Source organism: Onychostoma macrolepis, chromosome 10 (genome assembly GCF_012432095.1).
Source record: "Onychostoma macrolepis isolate SWU-2019 chromosome 10, ASM1243209v1, whole genome shotgun sequence".
Classification (NCBI taxonomy): domain Eukaryota; kingdom Metazoa; phylum Chordata; class Actinopteri; order Cypriniformes; family Cyprinidae; genus Onychostoma; species Onychostoma macrolepis.
Genome location: NC_081164.1, coordinates 112248 through 131856, shown reverse-complemented (window position 1 = coordinate 131856; position 19609 = coordinate 112248). Strand labels below are relative to the sequence as shown.

Sequence of the window (19609 nt, the reverse complement as noted above, 5' to 3'; positions counted from 1 at the left end):
ACACACACACACACACACAAAAACACAGGACTGGCAGAAGTAGTGTGAAAATGACTTGTGTTAGCTGTATTTTCTGTTTTCTTCTTACCTCTGCGTCTGTGGCACAATCCGCCCCTGCTGTACAACCACAGCTGCACGGAGGTGTTAATGTCATGTGAAGGCATCTCCAAAACATTATGAAAAATGCCACTGTATTTGAATACAACTGGAAGTAAACGGTAAGCCCCGCTAAAAACAAAAAAACAATAGAAGCCCAATAGAAACCATCACAGAAATTCCAATGGTTTCCATTAAAATACCATTATAAACCATTAGCTTTTTCCAGTAAAACCATTACAAAATTCCTTTTTGTAGTGTGTTTTGGGCATTTTTCCAATAGGATTTAATATCCCACCAATAGAATCCATCACATACCAATAGACACCATTATAGTTTCCATTAAAACCAATACAATTCCCAATATAACCATTAAATGCATTACATTTTCTATTGTGTTTTGGGCAGGGCTCTATTGTTTTTTCCATCAGGGAGATTTGCACATTTAATTTTAAAAATACGTCAGTCAGACAATTGTATTTACACTGCAATAAATATAGGCCTATCTGTTTCCACTAAAAATAGCCAGTGTAAAAGAATGAGATTGACTTTATTCTTTATAATTTTAAAACTTTATTCTAAAATATTTATTTGATAACTAATTTAAACAGTTTTGTTTTTTGTTTTTTATGAATATTTTGATATATTTATTCTAAAACATAACAAGAATATATTGGATGACTTTTAGCAATATGGCATTTATAGTCCGTATCTCATTTTTCCTTAATGTCTTGTACCTTTGACAGTGTTAAACACGGCGTCACGTGGATGGGAACAGTGCATTGAAATGTTATGCAGATGAGGTTATGCATAGTAAAACTAGGTGGTGTAAGCTCCATATATGGTGTTTTCTGGGAGGAGTCGGGGTGGAGATGCACGCACGCACAATCTTCCCCTGACTGGGATTTATAAAGGGCGCAGGTTCCGGCGTACGCATGGTTTTATGAATCTGAAAACTTTTGTGCGTATGCAAAATCGAGCTTTTGTGCCTACGTAAACTTTTAGGATGGAATCTACAGAGTTTTATAAATGAGACCCCTGCTCTGAGCTGATGGGACTGAACCTGCTGTGCTCTCCAGCTGGTGTAGCCCACAACCATCAAGGTTCACTGAGTGAACTACACTGCAATAACAAATAAAATCATTTACTGCCACTTTCCACTCATCCACTCATTCCACACATCCACCATCATTGAAAGATTGCGTCAGTATGTTTGGCCGGCCATCTGCTGCTTTCAGTTTTATTTGTGTTTGTGTTGTTTTTATCGACTGTTTTTAAAAAGACTCTCTACTGGTGTATGATCGCCAAGCGCTTCTCAACATTAGATCTGCCATGGAAAATAATGTAATCCACGATTTAGGTAGATAGAAAACTTTGCCCCCTCCTCCACTTCTACATGGATTACCTGCTTACCTCTGTCGAACGCCGTATCCATCTCTTCGGAGAAAGCGACAGAGACGACGGGGTAAACGTGGTGGCCTGCTGGTAAAAATTAAGGCTCATCTAGTACGATTCCCCTATGCTGATCTCCGTGGTCTACTGGCGGAATATGATGCGGGTTACTGCTTTGTTTCTCACCGTTCCTTGGAATCTGTGTATACCTGGTTGGTACCGGTGGTCGGTTCAGACTGCTGACTGGATGTTTTGACACTATTTTCTGAAATCCCTCCAGACTATTGTCCTCTCTGCAAATTTCACAGCCTACCAAAACATTTTTTTAGTTGCTTGTATTCTGACTTGACTGTTTTACTTGCATGAAGACAGTCTTTCACAATTGTATTCTAAATTGTATTCCTACATACTGGATCAACAATGCAAAAACTACATTCAAGACAAGTAAATGATTTTGTGGATTGATGCTTCATATTTGACTTCATGCACTTAAAACAGATGTGGTATGATTACAAACCGTACCGTATTCATGTAGAAATGTATCTGGAAATGTAACTCACCATGCTCAGAACCATTTGGCCCAAAGATGAATAAGTACTACACCACATGTTGACTGTTGTCTGCAAATTTATATTTAAATCAAGAACAATTCTTAGGCTTGTGACTAACACAAAATCAGTTAATAGCTGGTAACAATCTACAACAATAGTATACTGCAGCAGCTAATAAATGTTAACATAACATAAATCTAGATAGTCTAGACTCTAGAGCAAGTTATAAACATTGTTTATTACTTTTTTTTATTCATTTATTTCAAAGGTACAGTAAATTGGAAAAAAGCAGTGTACTTACTGAGAAATCTTACAGTAATGTCATGATAGGTTCACCGTGGCCTGGATGAGTAACCTAAACTTCATAATACAAGCATGAGCTCTCACTGTGCTATATTTATGATTTGTCCATATATGAACATGCTGTTTATAACTTTGACATTATAACACCATGAAATAAGATTCGTATGTGCAGTGACCACTGAGGCTTAATTGCCCAATAAAAATCTGCCAGAGATATTATTTTTTTCATTTGGAAGGACTGTTACGGTCCATCTCTGGTAATTCATCTAGGTTTTAATGCCCTGCTTGCCAAACTTCTCAAATTGGTCAAGAGGAAAATCTTTTCTCACATTCCTGTGATCGAACTAGAAATTACATACAGTAAGGTCTTTGTGATTTTGTAAAAGATTTAAATATATGTCCAAAAGTTGACATTATATGCAAACACTGTTACTTGACTGTATTTGCAATTGAAGAGGAAATAATACGGATGCTAAATGTCCAAAAACAAATGTTAGAACTTCCTGAACACAGGAATTTATCTGGTAAAACAAAGGTAAGAATGGTAAATGAAATCATGTGATTTAGCAATATCAATCGTTATGTAATAGATAGTTGGCCAAAACATAAGTTGTATATTACCTTTTATCAAAAGTAAAAACTTTTAGTCATCACATTGTCTCAGTCTTGCTGTCACCTCTAAACTTAAATAGCAGTGGCAGCTGACTGCTTCTACACATCTGAACCAAGTTCCTCCTCTTTGCCAAGATTAAAATAAGATGCGATATTGAAATAAGACCTCAGTAACAACGAATTAAACATTGTAAACTAACAAATACACACAACAAGAAAGCCTACATTAAAAAGAAGAAACACAACATGAAAAAAGCACGGACTGTAAAACTTTTATGCCATATAAGTGTATTATCCAAATGTCTATGATGAATGTGTTATTGCTTTAAAGTTAAAACATATCAACATCATGAATATAAGTATAGAAAGGGTGTTCAGTTGATGTAAACCATGAGAATAATTAAAATATCACATGCTCCAGCAAACCAAAAAAAAAAACAAATGAAGGACAACATGTTGCTATTTTCCACTAGGACTGAGATACATCATCATAAACCAAGTAGAAGAACATGACCAAATCCAGCTGGACAGTTTAGCTGAGTGTTCAGTAAATACACTATATAAACGACAGCCTCTGATTGCAGCACAGTTGCCCATCAAAGGTGGGTGAGTAAACCATCTATCTATCTATCTATCTATCTATCTATCTATCTATCTATCTATCATTATATATACATATATATGTGTGTGTGTGACTAGTCATTTATATATATTTTTTTCAGAATCCTGAACTTGACTGCTGTGATTTATATCTGAGCAAAATACAAGGTAAATAACTTGCCAACAGATGGTGACAATATGATCTGTTTGGAGGTTTCACTGATTGGAATGTATTAGGAGAGTTAGAGTTGAAAGTTAGACAATGACAATCAAAAAGTGAATCTAAGTATATCAGCATGGTGATGTCAGTTCTACTCCACAGTGAAGTACAATCATGGGAGATGGTGAAATGGAGTGTTTCGGCCCGGCGGCCATTTACCTCCGGAAGCCAGAAAGAGAGCGACTCGAGGCTCAGAACACCCCCTTTGATGCCAAATCAGCATTCTTCGTGACAGATAAAGCTGAGATGTACCTGAAAAGTACTCTTGTTAGTAGAGAGGGTGGCAAAGCTACTGTCAAAACTCACTGTGGGAAAGTACGTATCATAGACTAAACAAACAAACAAAAAACCATTTCATGTTACTGTGCTTGAGTTCAGAAGTTTTTCTTAAATTGTGTAGAAATGTGTGTACAAAAAGTCTAAACAATGTTCATTACAGACTGTCACAGTAAAAGAAGATGAAATCTTCCAAATGAATCCTCCCAAGTTTGACAAAATGGAGGACATGGCTATGATGACCCACCTCAATGAGCCTGCTGTGCTGTTTAACCTCAAAGAGCGTTACGCAGCATGGATGATCTATGTAAGTAAATCATTATTTATTCCTGGAATAGGGCAGCAACATTGTAAAACTGGACGATCTCCATTTCAGACCTACTCTGGCTTGTTCTGCGCCACTGTCAATCCATACAAGTGGCTCCCAGTGTACGATGCAGCTGTTGTGGCTGGATACCGAGGCAAGAAGAGGATTGAAGCCCCACCTCACATCTTCTCCATCTCTGACAATGCCTACCAGTTTATGCTCACTGGTAAGTGGATTCCAGCAGTCTCAACAAATAACAGTTAAAAAGACAAAGAAAAAAATACACTTAATAATAACAAGTGTGAAGTATTAGTGTATAATTCATTGTCTATATATTGCCGTTTTGACAGAGTTCATAAATAAGCTAAATCCAAATAGAAAGAGGACTGATGTTTTTTATCCTTAGTTAACAACTACTTAGTAAACGATACCTAAATAAGGTTTTTAAGCTAAGGAAAATGAGTGGTACAGTTCAAATTAATGTTTAATTAGTAAGTACTTCATAAAAACCATTAGTTTGCATTATTGTATAACAAGTTACCTTCTTCTATATGCACGTATATGAATAAATAAATTAAATGTTAAGTTTAGGATGTAGCCTATTCATCTAATACCAATGCAAGAAAACAAACTTCACAAACACTTTTATAGCTTCAAGTGCTATCTATTTTAGAAATCCTGTTAACATTTTACGATTTAATTTCAGATCGTGAGAATCAGTCTGTCCTGATTACGTGAGTAAATATTCTTCTGCTGACACAACCTGAAGCTTTTCAATTATAATTGTAAATCAATAAAAGATTTATGACTAAATGATGATCTCATATAAATCTCCAGCGGAGAATCTGGTGCAGGAAAGACTGTGAACACAAAGCGTGTCATTCAGTACTTTGCAACTGTTGCGATGTCTAGTCCAAAGAAGGCAGAGCCTGTCCCTGGAAAAATGCAGGTTAGTGAATACTTATTCTAGACAATGTTATTAATGACAGTGTTTGTAATTCACCTCACGACTACCCACTGTCCTACAATTACATCTAGGGATCACTGGAAGACCAGATCATTGCAGCCAACCCTCTGCTGGAGGCTTATGGTAATGCCAAGACTATAAGGAACGATAACTCCTCTCGTTTTGTAAGTTGTACCTATGAATCATGATTAATAACATCATAAATTTTCAATCACAATTTCAAAGCAGGCAAACAGTTGAGCTTTTATCAATGATTTCAATCTAGGGTAAATTCATCAGGATTCACTTTGGGACCACTGGTAAACTGGCCAAAGCAGATATTGAAACTTGTGAGTCAACACTGTTTTAAGCCAAACATTTTATTTGAAGGCTAAGATGTGGGTTAATCAATTGAACAAGTATTTTTTCCTCTTTTTTTTTTTCACGGAAAGATCTGCTAGAAAAGTCAAGGGTAACATTCCAGCTGTCTGCTGAGAGGAGTTACCACATCTTCTACCAGCTCATGACTGGACACAAGCCAGAGCTGCTCGGTGAGAAATCTACAGGATTGTGTTTCAGTTGTTTCCATGTTTGAGAGCACTGTTAACATACTGCACATCAACTCTTTACAGAGGCCCTGCTCATATCCACCAACCCTTTTGACTATCCAATGATCAGTCAAGGTGAAATCACTGTCAAGAGTATCGATGACGTGGAGGAGTTCATTGCCACAGATGTATGTGGACAGCTGCAATATTATTATTAGTAGTAGTATTTTAGATTCTATGCAATATATCTGAGCAAACAAACATAAGAATAACACCAGCTTGAACTGAATACTGCATGACACAGCATAAAATACCCTTCTTTTTTGACTCCAATAAACAATGTGATTTATTTGGTCTGTGTAAAAACAGACTGCCATTGACATTCTTGGCTTCACTGCTGATGAGAAAATCAGCATTTACAAGCTGACGGGTGCTGTGATGCATCATGGGAGCATGAAGTTCAAACAGAAGCAGAGAGGAGCAGGCCGAACCTGACGGCAATGAGGGTGATCAAATTTTTTGCACATATTAACATATAAACATTCACTTAATTAGCAACAATAATGCATAAAACTCTGCTTCCTTAGCGGCTGATAAAATCGCCTACCTCATGTGCCTCAACTCCGCTGAAATGCTGAAAGCTCTGTGCTACCCCAGAGTGAAGGTCGGGAACGAGATGGTGACCAAAGGCCAGACAGTACCACAGGTGATGATTTTATCAACACATTTAACTTATGGATACAGTGAGAAATGTCTCAGACATAGTCATCGTGAGAGTCCTTTGAATTTCTCAGGTGAGCAATTCAGTCTCGGCACTCTGCAAGTCTGTCTATGAGAAAATGTTCCTGTGGATGGTCGTCCGTATCAATGAGATGTTGAACACAACGCAGCCTAGACAGTTCTACATCGGTGTGCTGGACATTGCTGGATTTGAGATCTTTGATGTGAGTATCAGTCATTAATGTCTCTGAAAGAATCAAGACATAAAAGATAACAGTCAGTTGCAATAATTGCTTCTGTTGAATTATCAGTTCAACAGCTTGGAGCAGCTTTGCATCAACTTCACAAATGAGAAACTGCAACAGTTCTTCAACCATCACATGTTTGTTCTGGAGCAAGATGAGTACAAAAAAGAAGGCATTGAATGGGAGTTCATTGACTTTGGTATGGACTTGGCTGCCTGCATTGAGCTCATTGAGAAAGTAAGAGGATATTCAGTAAATTAAAATAACTATTCTCACTGTGGCTGTACTTGAGTGTGAATATTTCTTCAACAGCCAATGGGCATCTTCTCCATCCTTGAAGAGGAGTGCATGTTCCCAAAGGCTACAGACACAAGCTTCAAAAACAAGCTGCATGACCAGCATCTGGGCAAAACTGCAGCTTTCCAGAAGCCCAAGCCTGCCAAAGGTAAGGCAGAGGCCCACTTCTCTCTGGTGCACTACGCCGGCACTGTGGACTACAACATTAGTGGCTGGTTGGACAAGAACAAGGATCCACTGAATGACTCAGTTGTGCAACTTTACCAAAAGTCATCACTCAAAGTGCTGGCCCTCCTGTATGCCGCTGTTGCAGGTGCAGAAGGTACAGACATCTGCATTTCCTCAATTCTTTAATTTGTAAGTTTTAATTATGTACAAGACACCTGCTTATACAAAAACTTTATTAAAAAAAAGAAAAAAGAATAAGATCATCAGAAAGCAAAAAACTATGTGATTACAGATTTTTCAAAATATGAAGTAGATTCAAGTTAAAAGATTCAACAAGATGTAAATAGAGATTTATTAAAGGGGTTAATGGAAAGCAACACAAGATTAACAACAACAACAAAAAAACTTCTGTCATTGATATAAAACAGAGGGAGGTGGAAAGAAAGGAGGCAAAAAGAAGGGTGGCTCCTTCCAGACGGTGTCTGCACTTTTTAGGGTAAACAGATTCTCTCTCTTAATGAAGTTTGTGAAGTTTTTCAACATTACAGATTAGATTAATTACAAACATTTCCACAGGAGAACTTGGCTAAACTGATGTCTAATCTGAGGAGCACTCACCCTCACTTTGTCCGCTGCTTGATTCCTAATGAATCCAAGACTCCAGGTAATCTTGATCCTTGAAGACTCAAATGCATCACAGTTTTGAAAAAATGTCTGGAACCTTAAGAACATTTGCAATTCAGGTCTGATGGAGAACTTCCTGGTTATCCACCAGCTCAGGTGTAATGGTGTCCTGGAGGGTATCAGAATCTGCAGGAAGGGTTTCCCCAGCAGAATCCACTACGGTGACTTCAAGCAGAGGTAAAGACATCTTTTTGCAACTTCTTACTTAGAGATGATGTATCACCTAATCTCCGCTTCCTTACATGTTAACACAAGAATATGACTCTTCCATAAATTTCCTCTAGATACAAAGTATTAAACGCTAGCGTCATCCCTGAGGGACAGTTCATTGACAACAAAAAGGCTGCAGAGAAACTCTTGGGCTCTATTGATGTTGACCACACCCAATACAAATTTGGACTTACCAAGGTGAGCTACTCAGCAAATACACCATGTGGACAAAACTATTTCAACTATTTCCTTCTCATTTTTGACTCTGCTACAACACAATGACATTGTAGAGAATTCAGTGCTTCCAGTCTAGGCTTTGTGCCAGTCAAGTTATTCCACACCACACCAGGTTTTCCACAAGTTATTACCCCAAAATATTATATATGGTCCCCACTTCGTGTACTGGACACTGTCATGCCTCTCCAAACTGTTACATCAAAAAAGAAAGGACAGAATTCTCTCAAATGTCATTCTATAGTATAGTGTAGAACATATTATATTATTTTTTTCCCACTGGAATTACAGCCAAACTCAAATATTATTAGGGCCATATAGTGTATCCCAGGCCACATCTATGCTGAAAAGGACATATTGGCTTATTCAACACTACACCACTAATATATTCCAAATGTTGTTGTAGGTGTTCTTTAAAGCTGGTCTGTTGGGTACTCTTGAGGAGATGAGAGATGAGAAATTAGCACATCTGGTTACCATGACTCAGGCTTTGTGCCGTGGATATGTCATGAGGAAGGAGTTTGTCAAAATGATGGAGAGGAGGTACAATGAACTTACAATAATGTTTGGAACACAACTCCACACTAGTACCACAGTGTGATAAAGACTGATTTCAATTTACACAGGGAGGCAATTTATTCCATCCAATACAACATCCGCTCATTCATGAATGTGAAACATTGGCCATGGATGAAGGTGTACTTCAAGATCAAGCCTCTTCTGAAGACTGCAGAGACTGAGAAAGAAATGGCAGCCATGAAGGAGAATTATGAGAAAATGAAAGAAGATTTAACAAAGGCATTAGCTAAAAAGAAGGAGCTTGAGGAGAAAATGGTGTCACTTGTTCAGGAGAAAAACGATCTTCTACTGCAAGTAACTTCTGTGAGTATGTCAGCTCTTATTTATCCCAATATGGATCCTATAGCTATAAACATAAGTCATTAACTATGTCCATGTCAATGAACAGGAATCTGAAAACCTCTCTGATGCTGAGGAGAGATGCGAAGGGCTCATCAAAAGCAAGATCCAGCTCGAGGGCAAACTCAAAGAGACAAACGAGAGACTGGAGGATGAGGAGGAAATCAATGCTGAACTGACTGCCAAGAAGAGGAAACTGGAGGATGAATGCTCTGAGCTGAAAAAAGACATTGATGACCTGGAGCTCACCTTGGCCAAAGTGGAGAAGGAGAAACATGCAACAGAAAATAAAGTCAGTATTACACACACACACACACACATATATATATATATATATATATATATATATACACACACTACAGATTGTGATTCAGGCTGTAATCAATGTTTCCATTTAGGTGAAAAACCTGACGGAGGAGATGGCCTCTCAGGATGAGAGCATTGCTAAGCTGACCAAAGAGAAGAAAGCCCTCCAAGAGGCACACCAGCAGACTCTTGATGACCTTCAGTCAGAGGAAGACAAAGTCAACACTCTGACTAAAGCTAAGACAAAGCTTGAGCAGCAAGTGGACGATGTAAGATGTTTGGCATAAGAATAAGACTGTGAATCAATGGGAATCAATGAGAATTAATATTGTTGCTAATTAATATTTTAATGCTCTGATTTGTCACAATAGCTTGAGGGCTCACTGGAACAAGAGAAGAAGCTCCGTATGGACCTTGAGAGAGCCAAGAGGAAGCTTGAGGGTGATCTGAAACTGGCCCAGGAGTCCATAATGGACCTGGAGAATGACAAACAGCAATCAGATGAGAAGATCAAAAAGTGAGTGGGCATCAGATTTTGAACTTTACACAATTACACAAAATAAGTATTTGGCACATTTTACAAAACAATACTTTAAAAACAGGAAGGACTTTGAGACAAGTCAGCTTCTCAGCAAGTTTGAGGATGAACAGACTTTGGGAGCACAGCTTCAGAAGAAGATCAAAGAACTTCAGGTAACACTAACCCTAGTCTGATGTGAAATGGTGAAGTAGATGCATAGCTGGAAAAATCCACATTACAAATATCAATAATTATTTATTTATTTATTTTTCCAATTAGGCCCGTATCGAGGAGCTGGAAGAAGAAATTGAGGCAGAGCGAGCTGCTCGTGCCAAAGTGGAGAAGCAGAGAGCTGATCTCTCCAGGGAACTTGAAGAGATCAGCGAGAGGCTTGAGGAAGCTGGTGGTGCCACTGCTGCCCAGATTGAGATGAACAAGAAGCGTGAAGCCGAATTCCAGAAGATGCGTCGTGATCTGGAAGAGTCTACCTTGCAGCATGAAGCTACAGCTGCAGCTCTCCGAAAGAAGCAGGCAGACAGTGTGGCTGAGCTCGGAGAACAGATCGACAACCTCCAGCGGGTCAAGCAGAAGTTGGAGAAGGAGAAGAGTGAATACAAGATGGAGATTGATGACTTGGCAAGCAACATGGAGGCTGTGGCTAAAGGAAAGGTAATGTCACTAGATGATCATTAATAAGTACAAAATCATCTTTACAAACATTCATTAAATCTCTCATCTCTTTAGGGTAATTTAGAGAAGATGTGCCGCACACTTGAAGACCAGCTGAGCGAAATCAAGGCCAAAAGTGATGAAAATAGTCGCCAGTTGAACGACATGAATGCACAACGAGCAAGACTTCAGACTGAAAATGGTAAGAGAATAAGTTACACGTGTAATAAACCTCAAAACAAAACTGAGTTAAAGATTCTGTTATTATATTTCATGCTAATATCTGTAACCTCTTTCTAAGGTGAATTTAGCCGTCAACTGGAAGAGAAAGAAGCACTTGTTTCACAGTTAACTAGAGGAAAACAGGCTTATACTCAGCAAATCGAGGATCTCAAAAGACATACTGAGGAAGAAGTCAAGGTAGAGTTGCACATATTATTTTGTTTTGATAATCAATTGATTTTAATGCTTTTTTGAAAAGTGTTTAAAATCCCAAAATGCGCTGCCTTATAGGCCAAGAATGCTCTGGCCCATGCGGTTCAGTCTGCCCGCCATGACTGTGATTTGCTCAGAGAACAGTATGAGGAGGAGCAGGAGGCCAAAGCTGAACTCCAGCGTGGAATGTCTAAGGCCAACAGTGAGGTGGCCCAGTGGAGAGCCAAATATGAGACTGATGCCATCCAACGCACTGAAGAGCTTGAGGAAGCCAAGTAAATACAGCAAAAAAAGTCTTCAGTATCCTACATTTAATATCACAAATATTAGTAAGAATTCATAATTTCATACCACTTTCTTCAGGAAAAAGTTGGCACAGCGTCTGCAGGATGCTGAAGAATCCATTGAGGCAGTGAACTCCAAGTGTGCCTCACTGGAAAAGACCAAACAGAGACTGCAGGGTGAAGTAGAGGACCTCATGATTGATGGGGAGAGGGCAAATGCATTGGCTGCCAACCTTGACAAGAAGCAGAGAAACTTTGATAAGGTAAGAAAGATGTGGATAATCTTCAAATCTAAACCTTGAACCATGGACTTGGCTAATTAACAATGACTACATTTCTTTTTCAGGTCCTATCAGAGTGGAAGCAGAAGTATGAGGAAAGCCAGGCTGAACTAGAAGCTGCTCAGAAAGAAGCTCGTTCTCTCAGCACTGAGCTTTTCAAAATGAAGAACTCTTATGAAGAAGCTCTTGACCACCTCGAGACCCTGAAGAGGGAGAACAAGAATCTGCAACGTAAATGGCACATTTATTTTTACAGCAAAGATTTTAAAAAACAGATGCATTAAAAAAAAAAAAAAAAAAAAAAATTATGTACTATTCATTTTTAAATACTTTTAGAGGAGATTTCTGACCTCACTGAGCAGCTTGGAGAGACTGGAAAGAGCATTCATGAGTTAGAGAAAGCCAAGAAGACAGTGGAGTCTGAGAAATCAGAGATTCAGGCTGCACTTGAAGAAGCCGAGGTGCCATTCCTTTGATACAATACTAACATCACACCAGTGCTTTGAATAATATTAAAACATTGTACTGTACTTATTTTCTTCTTAAACAATCACAAATGTAGTGCCATAACTCTGGAGGCATATAGTACATTTTGACAAGTTTAAAAAGTAAGTCAGTTATTTCCTTTTTTCCTTGCAGGGCACCCTGGAGCATGAAGAGTCCAAGATTCTTCGTGTGCAGCTGGAGCTGAACCAGGTGAAGAGCGAGATTGACAGGAAGCTGGCTGAGAAGGACGAGGAGATGGAACAGATCAAAAGGAACAGCCAAAGAGTGATTGATTCCATGCAGAGCACACTGGACTCTGAGGTCAGGAGCAGAAATGATGCCCTGAGGGTCAAAAAGAAGATGGAGGGAGATCTGAATGAGATGGAGGTCCAGCTGAGCCATGCCAACCGCCAGGCTGCTGAGGCCCAGAAACAGCTCAGGAACGTCCAAGGCCAACTCAAGGTATCTCTCTGTAGAATGAGGAGTTTAAATGTTTAATAATATGAATATGATACAGGAATTAACTGAAGCATTACATGCAACTAACAAAGAAAGAACATTGCTACAGGATGCCCAACTGCACCTTGATGAAGCTGTCAGAGGACATGAGGACATGAAGGAGCAGGTGGCCATGGTGGAGCGCAGGAATATCCTAATGCAAGCAGAGATTGAGGAGCTGAGAGCTGCACTGGAGCAAACAGAGAGAGGCCGCAAAGTGGCAGAGCAGGAGCTGGTTGATGTCAGCGAGCGTGTGGGACTGCTGCACTCACAAGTACAAAAAATGATTAAATACTAAGAGCAAATTCAGGTTACATGATACAGTTTTAGTTAAATATACACTAAACTACCTGCTTAAATCCTGCAGAATACGAGTCTTATTAACACCAAGAAGAAGCTTGAGGCTGATCTGGTCCAGGTTCAAGGTGAGGTGGATGATGCAGTCCAGGAGGCCAGAAATGCAGAGGAGAAGGCCAAGAAGGCCATCACTGATGTGGGTGTTTACTTTCTGTTGCTCTATTCTAATTTAAACATTTATTTGACTGTGGTAACAAAGAGATCATTCATGGAAGCTAATTCTATCTATATTGGTTAGCTCATTTTCATTGGCTTATATTTCAGGCTGCCATGATGGCCGAGGAGCTAAAGAAGGAGCAGGACACCAGTGCTCACCTGGAGAGGATGAAGAAGAACCTGGAGCTGACTGTCAAAGACCTGCAGCACCGTCTGGATGAGGCTGAGAGTCTGGCCATGAAGGGCGGAAAGAAACAGCTCCAGAAACTGGAGTCCAGGGTAAAGACATCTTTTTGCAACTTCTTACTTAGAGATGATGTATCACCTAATCTCCGCTTCCTTACATGATAACACAAGAATATGACTCTTCCCTAAATGTCCTCTAGATGCAAAGTATTAAACACTAGCTAGCGTCATTCCTGAGGGGACAGTTCATTGACAACAAAAAGGCTGCAGAGAAACTCATGGGCTCTATTGATGTTGCACGCCTGCACTTACATTGCACTTAACGTTCTGGGTTGGAGCAGGCTTTCGTCATTACGATTCAACTTTTGTTTTGAAGAAAACAGGAAGAAAAGCGCTTTCGCTAATAGACTGTCAAATATATTTATCACTTATGCAGTGTAGTGATTTTCATTCAACTCTGCTGCACATAGCAGAAAATGATTATGGACTCAGATGACATTGATGGAGGAATTTGCAGCTATCCTCGCAAAGTATAAATACTGTTTATCAGTAAGGTGAAAACCAGACCCGTTATAAACCTATATTACTCAATACTCAAATTAACTGAAAATTGCTACTTTCCAAGTAGTAAGAGATGTTTTTGTAGAAATTATGACAGTAGAGCAGTTAGCGATCACACTACATGTGTACCACACCAGAGCCCAACTGAACCATGCTCTGGCTCACCTCTTCAAGAGGGCCAGGACATGGTTCAAAAGAACCAGACTTTGGGGTTCAGCATGGTTCAGATCGCCTAGTGTGAGTACACCTTTAGATGAACGGGCCATGGTAGAGATTTGACAGGTGACAACAATAACTCTCTACTGAAGGTGCGTGAGTTGGAGGCTGAAGTTGAAGCTGAACAGAGACGTGGTGCAGACGCTGTGAAAGGAGTGCGCAAATATGAAAGGAGAGTGAAGGAGCTCACCTACCAGGTAAAACTACACAAGAATTAGACATTTAACACCTTTCATGATAATATACATAGTTTAACCAAGACCATGAACAATTTTTACACCCAAAGACTGAGGAAGACAAGAAGAATGTGACCCGACTTCAGGATCTGGTAGACAAGCTGCAGCTGAAAGTGAAGGCCTACAAACGCCAAGCTGAAGAAGCTGTAAGTCTAATGTCAAATGGCTTGAGTGTGAAGTTTTGACATTTTCTATTCAATACACTCCGTGATTGCAATGCTCTGAAAGGGGTTGGATATCTTGTGTAATCCTAACAGGAGGAGCAGGCCAACACTCACCTGTCCAGGTACAGGAAGGTGCAGCATGAGCTGGAGGAGTCTCATGAGCGTGCTGACATCGCAGAGTCTCAGGTCAACAAGCTGAGAGCCAAGAGCCGTGAAGCTGGGAAGGTAACAACAGATGATAATTATGTAGAGAAAAGTTACCTTTTATACATAAAATTTATGAAACATTTTCAATTCAATGTTTTTTTTTTTTTTTGCATTTTCAAGACTAAAGATGAAGAATGAAGACAAGAAACTACACCTACAAGCAAGCATATGACTGACTTGTGCTGAGTTTTTCTGTGTCCATTAAATGGCAAAGTTTGACTTTGTTCTCCATAATTTTTTAAAAGACAGGGAAAAAATGAAAACCGGAAACAGCCTGAACTTCATAACAAAAATGTGAACTTGTCTTTGAAAGTTGCTTTGGATAAAAGTGTCTGCTAAAGGCATAAATGTAAATGTTTTGGAATAACCCAAAAATCACTGGCAAATAAGAACACAGAACACAAAGTACTCGAGGAGACAAAAGAAAATGGGTATATTTATACACAAAAAGGCATTACATGAAACAATAACAGAGGAAATATCAGAATACAAAGGGAACGGGAAACATCAACACAGAAAAGGCAAGACCACAACAAAACTTCAAAATAAGTTTGCTTTCAAAAGGCAGCATTCCAAAGCATACCAAAATTGATGTACCTTACATGCAGAGCCGTTGAGAAACAGAGTTGCGATATGCTTTGATCTCACCGCCATGCGGTCACGTGGTTCATGGCTCTCTCTGTGCTGTCTATATTGAATGGGTTTAATCAGGACAGACAGCAGTTTCACTATATTTGCAGCAATTTCTAGTAATTACATACACATCAAGTATTTTTAAATGAAAAGAAAGACAAAAATAAAAACAAAATTAACAACAAATAATATGTACAAACGAGTATCCACAATATACAAGAGGTCTGGTTTTGCTCATGGCACTGCAGTAGCACGCTCGCTGACTTTTAATTTTTTTATTTTATTTGCAATAACAACAGGGGAACAGAGTCAAAGTACAATACGACAACAGTCTAAAAATACATGAGTGTAAATCAATACAATCCAAAAAAAAAAAAAAAAGATCAATATATTACATCAAGTATCCTCTTTAGTAGCTGAGATTTACATTTACATTTAGTCATTTTGCAGACGCTTTTATCCAAAGCGACTTACAATTTGGGGAATACATAAAGCGATTCATCTTGAAGAGGCAATCCGACAAACGAAGTGCTTGTAACACCAAGTCTCAGGCATTGTTTAAATAAGTACAAGCTAGCAAGGGAAGGAATAAATAAGGAGAAAGAGTTTTTTTTTTTTTTTTTTTTTATGTGTAGGGTGAAGTCAAGTAGTGTCGAAAGAGATGAGTTTTCAGCTGTTGCTTGAAGATTGACAGGGATCCAGCACTCCGAATATGGGTGGGAAGATCATTCCACCAGCCAGGAATGGTGACCGAGAATGTTCTGGAGAGTGATTTTGAGCCTCTTTGTGATGGTACCACGAGGCGTCGCTCACTAGCAGATCTCAGACTTCTGGAGGGGATGTAGATTCTTAATAGTGAGTGCATGTAGGCGGGTGCTGAGCCTGTGGTTGTTCTATAAGCAAGCATCAGTGTCTTGAACTTGATGCGAGCTGCGATTGGTAGCCAATGCAATGAGATAAAGAGAGGTGTAACATGGGCTCTTTTGGGTTCCTTGAAGACCAGTCGTGCCGCCGCAAAAGCTGAGATGTCTTAACAGCTTTACGATTGTTCTCTATTGAAGTTAAGATTCATAAAAAATCTTTAAATCAATGGAAAATAGTCTACCATTTGGTACAGTTAACATACATTTTGCTTTGTGTATATATTTCCCAAATAAAACAAAACATTTAATTATGTTGTCCATTTCTACTAGACCAGTATCATAATCCAAAAACAAGACCATTATATAATTTATATCCACAAATTTGCACAAGCTCCTGACTTCTTCTTCTTCTTGTGACCACTTGGTGACTAACTCTTTAGGAGCATTATCGCCACCTACTTTACTGGATATCAAATAAACTTGCATAGGTGATGAGTCTGAAATATGAGAAGGGGGAGGATTGGGGGAGGAGGGGAAGAGGGGAAAAAAAATTATTGTGGATGTTTCATACTCTCTCCAATCTATTGGGCGCTCAGATCACATGCTCATGCTAGCACTGCGTGTTCAGCTCCTCTAACACACAATTAGCTCTTTATGCCCAGATTAGGTAGAGTACTCCCATCCACACATATTATAATCTAGATCCTAAACCTGAATCATATATATATATATATATATATATATATATATATATATTTAATTAGAGCTTTGTATACCTGTCTATCCATTAAACCTTTTCCTGAAATATCCTCATGTGTAATTCTTTCCTCCCCAAAGTGCCTAAATAATATATCACGATATACACTATATTTACCACACCTAAAATGCACATGATATACATTTTCAGATACACCACATACATCACATAACCCATTTTCATGTAAACCCATAAGTGCCAGCGTTGATTTCAATCCTGTATGTTCAGTCTTAATCTAGACAGCTACACCTCTTATTTCCTATTTCTTCCATGACAATTTATTCTCCCTACTGTCTGCATAATGCTATAACATCACAATTTAAGACTAATTCATATTTTAAATTTTGGAATATACAGTATACACCTATTCCAACCTTTTGCCTAAAAGGTTCCTTAGATCCACCCTAAAATATTTGTAATGTTGAATAAAATGTATTATTTAGAATAGCATTAACCTCTTTTCCAATGTATTCATCTTTGGGCTTGTCTAGTAAACTCAAATCTACAAGCGGGTAGATCAGTGAGTGGTACATTAAGACAGAAGATCTTATTATCCATGCCATACTCCTTGGCCCATATTCTACTCTTCCATCCAAAACCACATCCTCCATCATATGAATATCCCCAGCACTCCTCCAGTACTTTATGAGTGAGATGAGTACTTACTGACTGTTGAAGATTCACCCAATATGTCATTGGCAATTTTATCCTTCTAAGTTCAAGAGGCATCTCACCCATTTCTACCCCAATTGCATCCACAGGGGATGTTTTAATTGCTCCACAACATATTCTTAATGCTCTGGATTGTGTGATATCTAATTTTTTCAGTAAAGATTTAGCTGCTGACCCATATACAATGCATCCATAGTCAAAGCAGTAACGAATCAATGCTTGATACATACACAACAATGTACTACGACTAGCACCTCAATTGTGACTAGCATACCGTACGCATGCAATTTATCATCATTCTACATTTTGATTCAATTTTACTTATATGCAGTTTCCATGTTAATTTTTCATCAAACCATAAACCAAGGTATTTAAAAACAGGTACTCTTTCCAATGTTTGATCATACAACTTCAAATCTAAATGTTCAATCTTTTTGTTCTTAGTAAATAACATATATTTTGTTTTTTGAACTGAAAATTTTAAACCTCAATCCAGGGACCACTCCTCCACTTTTTTAATTGACTGCCTTTAATTACATTTTTAGCATTGCGTCCTCTTTTCCATAATGCTCCATCATCTGCATAAAGTGCTAATCCTATTCCTGTTTTTTTTTATTTTATCAAAAACATAATTAATCATTACATTAAACAATATTGGGCTAATTGCACTACCCTGTGGAGTTCCGTTTAGAATGTTATAAGGATACGACATTTATTCTCCAATTTTAACCTGAAAGGTACGTTCAAATAGAAAGTCTAAAACCCAATTATAAAATTTTACACCTTTACCTAATTTATTCAGTTTAATTAGCAAGCCTTCCCTCCACAAAGTGTCATAAGTGTCATAAGTGTCATTCTTTGTCAAAGAAGACTGCAAACATGCATTCTTTCATTATATAGGCTTTTGTTAACTTCATTTTTGCTCGCTGACTTGGTAAACAAGCAACTTCTTATAGGCCAGGCTCCACCCCCTTCCCAGAGGGTACCATTACCAGGTATTTAATCTTATATTCTCATCTTAACTCATAAACTTCATATAAAACGTCAATCCCATTATAAAACACAAAAACCAATAAACCGTTATTAAAACATATATTAATAACACAAATCATTAACATTTAATATCTTTTCTCTCCACAGAAAAGATGACACAGATCCCCACACAAAAACAACAATGGTTTCGTCGGACTACGATTGCATTGTACCAGCGCGGCACGGGCAGTGAAGTCATAAGCAGGTGCCGCTCGAGTGTTTGGTTTGGCTGGCGCAACGTGGAAGTCCGACTACTCCCCCAACACACAAGACAAAACAAACTAAAAATAAAACTTCAAACTAACAACAGCGTGTCTGTGTGTTTATCCGGTGTATGTATACTGTAAAGGGGGTGAAGAATGTGTGAAATGGGTAGGATATGGCAGGGGTAGGATTTGGAATGCCATTTCTGACATAATTAGAAATTAATAAATAAATAAATGTACAAAGAAATGTAAAAAAAGCAAATATAAGGCAAAGGCAAGTTTATTTATATAGCACATTTCATACACAGTGGTAATTCAAAGTGCTTTACATAAAAGGAAGTGAAATAGTCATTAAAAATAATAATAATCACAACAATAAAAACAAAGTGATTTAAAAATTGATTTAAATTTTTTTTTAACCCTTGTGCGGTCTTCATTTTGGGTTGTGCACTTATGGTCTTTGGGGTCTCTGGAGACCCCAGGCAACAAAATGTAATTTTGTAGCAAAATAGTTGGTTTTTTTTTAAACCAATGTAATTTTACTCTGTTTATTAATG

General features: G+C 38.4%; 1 pseudogene; it reads left to right on the top strand.

Annotated features, from left to right (window-relative positions):
- Positions 1-3674: 3674 nt before the first annotated feature.
- Positions 3675-15108, top strand: LOC131547908 (myosin heavy chain, fast skeletal muscle-like; annotated as a pseudogene).
- The last annotated feature ends 4501 nt before the right edge of the window (positions 15109-19609 follow it).